Here is a 5,000-nt window from a genome sequence, read left to right as displayed (position 1 = left end):
ATCATCATCATCATCACCATCATTATATCAGTATCATCATCACCATCATCATATCATCATCATCATCATCATCACCATCACCATCATCATCATCGTGATCATCATCTGGTTCCCATTTTCATTCTAGGTTCCCACGTCGAAGTGAAAGTGAAGTTATAACCAAAGTCAATTGTTTCTAGTAAGTGATCAAGTTAGGTACTCTGTTCAACACACAGATAATCCTGATGTGTTTTAACGGAAATCATTATTTCATCAGCAATTGCCAGTGCTTCTGTCTTTGGAGACGTTATTAAGAATGGAGTTGTAGAGTTGGATGAAGGAGTTGGATAGCAGATCGGAAAAATAACACAAGATAAAAAATAACCAGTATTCCTTCTTGAGAAAAGATTAGTCTCCAATTATAAAGATATGCTGAGTGCCTCTGGTTCGTAGGGGTGTCACTAAAGTCTCTAAAAAATCGACTGCATAAAAAATGTGCTTAATACGCTAACATTCACTAAACAGCCCACACATTGAGTTTCTCTCATGCAAAATACATACATCCCAGTCTCAATGTGTATTTTGGACTCAGGAAGTTTATCTTGCCTCGTAGACTTCAAACACGTCCTCAAATGTGGACTGGATCACCGAAGACCCGAACTGAGGACTTCATGTTCCTTATTGAACACTGAAGAGGTGGATTGAGACCTTCATGTTCCTCACGAAACATCGGAAAGGTGAAAAATGACGGTTCTGTCTCGTCTACATTCATAGATAAAGTTTCCTTTGTTTTCTACGATGACGGGATCTTCCTCCCTACTACATGTCTAGAATGGAGTATTACCTTACATCCCGATACTAGATAATCTAGTAACATTAAGCGTTTGATCAGGATTGATGTCAGAAGACTACAAGAAAAGAGAGAATGGGATGACACAGATCAATCTCTACTTCATACTGATTCACCATGGGTCTTGGACCACGTGATGGTCTCGTGATCGACAGCTATTTGACTCTCACATGGGGCCTCAGAGTTCAAAAGTTGCACGAGCTATGGTTGGTGCTTTGACCTTGCACAACAAACAAACTTCAACTCTCTGGAAAGAAACATTAGTCTGTTGTTTGTGTTGTGTTAATGTGGGACTTTATCTTTGTCATCGGATGGCAAGGGGAGTAGGAGATCAGTCACCGGTTGTCAGTTCCCTAAATGTGAAAAAGTGGAGGAAATACAGTCGAAATTGACAGAGAAACATCTTAGGCCCGGTCCTTTGACTGAGTGTCAGCCCATCGGGGCTGCACCTCCAAATGAAGATGAAGATGTTGAAGGGTACTTGAAGACGGCGGGAGGGGGAGAAATCTCTCTGTCGTTCTGTTTGTTCCCTTTATTGTCCCCAAAATAAAAAATAATATGATAGAGAGAAATACTGATTACAGGCTGGAATGGAAACAATCACCATGGCTAAAAAAAAAGCGTCTATCTCCATCCCCACCTTTCTCTCTTTCTCTCTCTCTTTCTTAAAAATATTTCTTAAGAATTACAATTTTGCATCTCTCATCATATCATGAACCATATAAACCTCTTCTCCTCCTCTCTCCTCTCCCCTCCACTCCTCTCCTTTGTAGCCTATCACTTGTCCTTTCCTAACTCCTATTATGGAGTAAGGACTGGATGATTTTTATGCAGCCAGTGCTTTAGGCTCGTTTGTGACACCCCTATGGACCAGAACCACGCAGCATTCTTTTATGAATGAAGATTTTTCTGTAACAAGAAGGATGGGGTTACACCGAGGGAGTCTCGGCTGACTCTCCACAACCGTTTGCGAGTTCGTTTGAGTAGAAACGACTTCGGTTACAATCTTCCGTTTTTGTTTTTTGTTTTTTTTTTATCTTCAGAAGTCAAATTACCTTTGCGTCGTATAATGAGAAACTGAATGACAAAACGAAAGGAGCTAAATCTTTACGAATGTTAGATTGATGAAGTCTTCTTAGAATGCTGCAAGGGAAGTCTTCTAGTTATTCAAATTCGCATAATTTGGCAAAAATAAGAACACAAAAACATAAAAATGAAGGAGATTGCAAGAGACCATAAGGCCTACACTAGGCAGCTCCGTATCCATCACCACCTGTCATATCCATAAAGTTGTCTAATCGTTTCTTAAAACAACTGATAGTTTCAGCGCTTACTACATGGTTACTAAGTTTATTCCATTCGTCGACCACCCTATTAGGAAACCAATTCTTGCCTATTTCCTTTTTAAATCTAAATCTGTCCCGTTTATAACCATTACTGCGAGTCTTGCCCTGTTGTTTTAATATGATGACCTTGTTTGCATCACCTTGGTTAAAGCCCTTGATCCACTCGAACACCTCTATTAGATCACCCCGCACGGACCAGACTCGCTCCGTGCATCACTCTTCTACATGATATTGTACCCAAGATAGAAGCACTGGTTACCAATGATGACGTTTAGAAAACTCTACTTTTCTTACTTCCTCCTTATAATCATCTCATGGTTCAATTTCCTTTTCATTTCCGTTTAGCCCATCTATTTTCTCTAATCTTTGAAAAAAAAAAGTCTAAACAAAAATGTCCAATGATTTTTGAGAGTCATCCTTGGCAAGTAATCTTCCTCCCAATCACATGTCTATCCAGCTTATAGTGTTTTGTTTCATTCATCACTCTTCAGCTACTATCAGCTGGCAAGATTTGTTTTCATATCATGCATAATGTATTTTTTTCGTGTTGCATATGTGTTAACTCGAGTATAATCATATCCATTTGATGCGACTAAAAAACAAAACAATAAAACTCTAACCCAACTCCATTCAGGACATGGATTCTCAGCTGAATAAAATTGCCTGTTCTCAGTCGGACTGAAATCTTTAAACATGCCATCGAGGCCTTGAATTAAATAAAATATATAAAATTGTCACTATAGACGAAGGCTTCAACGGGAAGGAGGCGACAATTACTCGTTTCATGTTGTCCCTGGCCACTCACAAATAAATGTATCGAACATCTGGGTTGTTATTTGCTGTTAAGAGTTACACAGACAGACGAATATTTACATACAGATATAGGTACATCAACTAAATACCAAGTTCAGGTCACAAGTTACGGTAAATGAGGTAATAAAAAAAATCAGGGAAACAAAAAGATAAGGTACAATGCAAGAGTATCTGGTTAAAGAAAGACGCGACGAAGGAAGAAAAAAAAGAGCTTATCAATAAAACCAAGAAAAAATATAGAAAAAAGAGAAGCAGAAATGTCGGGAAGGATATAAATGTGGAAGTAAAGGAAGTATACAAACTACTGGAAATACTATATATTTGGTTAGAGACGCGACGAAGGAAGAAAAAAAGAACTTGTCAATAAAACCAAGAAAGAATATAGACAAAAGAGAAACAGAAATATTGGGAGGGATATAAATTTGGAAGTAAAGAAACTATACAAACCATTAGAAATATTACATATGACGAAAGAGCCAAGGCCTGATGTAATCTCAAACTGGATATTCAAATAACACAGAAAACAGCAACTAGTGTACAAAATGTTCACGATGCGAGTTCACTGGAATAAAAGATAGTGGCCCGGGATTGGAAGAGGGCCAATGTGGTACCAATCTATAAAGGAGAAAGTAAAATGAAACCCCTAAATTACATACCATTGTTTCTAACCACCATAATAGCTAAGTTGCATGAGAGTATTCTTAAAGGCAAGTGGGGTAAATACCGAGAAGAGGTGAACATTTTGGAAAACAACAATTTTGGTTTCAGAAGTAGATTATTTATCTTAGAACTGTTAAGCCTTTCACAAAGGATGGTTGATGTGCTACAAGTGAGAAACGGCAGTAAAGGATAATATGCCAGACTGGCGGGGAGCAACTGGCAAAGTACCTGAAGAGTTAGTATTAGCACCAGAAACGTTCTTAACGTATGTAAACGAAATTATTACAAAGGATTACAAAGGCGGAGCATGCCGACAGGAGACCTTTTGGTGCATATCTAGGTCGGATGCGAAAAATAAAAATCATAATAATAATAAATAAATAAATAAAAACTATAATAATGAAAATAACAAATAAAATACATAAATAAATGCATAGGTATAGTTAAATAATAAACAAACACTAACCTGTTTGCGGATGAGGGAAAGATGATAAGACGATTAGAAAACAAGACTGAAATTTGTTAGTAAAAGATCTACACAGAATACAAGACCATACCTAAGTGTGGAAAATGAATTTAATGCCAAAATGGCAGAGTATTTACAGTGCTTAAAAGAACAAAGAGACTGCCAATGATTTACTTGATGGCAAATCAAAGCGAAGGACACGGAACTGTTGGTTACTGATTTGTTACCCGACGAGGATATCAAAAATAGATGTTGCTTCGGTGATCTATGCCGGTTTCCACAAATGAGAGAGATTTTTCCAACAAAATTCCCACAAAGAAATCTGGAATTCCACATTTCTTCCCACAAAAAGAATGAATTATTACATACACAAATAAGTTCATTACAACATACAATTCTTCAAATTCTACAGATAATCCTTCAAATTTCTCCCACAAATTTGTGGAAAATTCCCACAAAATGGCATCTCTGATTAAAGCTTACTAGATGGAAAAAAAAATTATATGTTTGAAAAAAGACCCTCATCATTCCTAGTTGAAAATATGCAGCCTTTCTTTATCCATACACACACAGAAGATCATAGATAAGAACCCAAAGAATGCAAAAAAGGACTCAAACTGGTCCCCAGCCCAGCAGTCAAACCATATAAGGAAAAACGAGAAAATATGAAACTACCCTCATTACAAGAAGAGACAGATGTAACATGAATGCTATATCTATATCAATGGGAAAATGGACATGATTGATGCAGATCTCTTGATTTGGGATGCAAAATGAACACAATACAAAAATAAATAAGAAGAAGCATAGATATATACATAAATGAATTAATCAAATAAATAAGGAATAATTTCAAGAACCTCATTTTTCGTATAGATGTGTGAAC

At 37.0% G+C, this 5,000-nt stretch overlaps 1 protein-coding gene across 10 annotated transcripts in view; it reads left to right on the top strand.

Annotated features, from left to right (window-relative positions):
- The window catches only part of LOC143022429 (protein tipE-like), an 86,491-nt gene that overhangs the window by 59,714 nt on the left and 21,777 nt on the right, over nt 1–5,000 (top strand). The gene's annotated exons all lie outside the window — the stretch shown is intronic.

The sequence above is a fragment of the Oratosquilla oratoria genome, chromosome 44 (genome assembly GCF_046742065.1).
Source record: "Oratosquilla oratoria isolate Oo_2021 chromosome 44, ASM4674206v1, whole genome shotgun sequence".
NCBI lineage: Eukaryota > Metazoa > Arthropoda > Malacostraca > Stomatopoda > Squillidae > Oratosquilla > Oratosquilla oratoria.
This window is presented reverse-complemented; position numbering and strand designations above follow the sequence as displayed.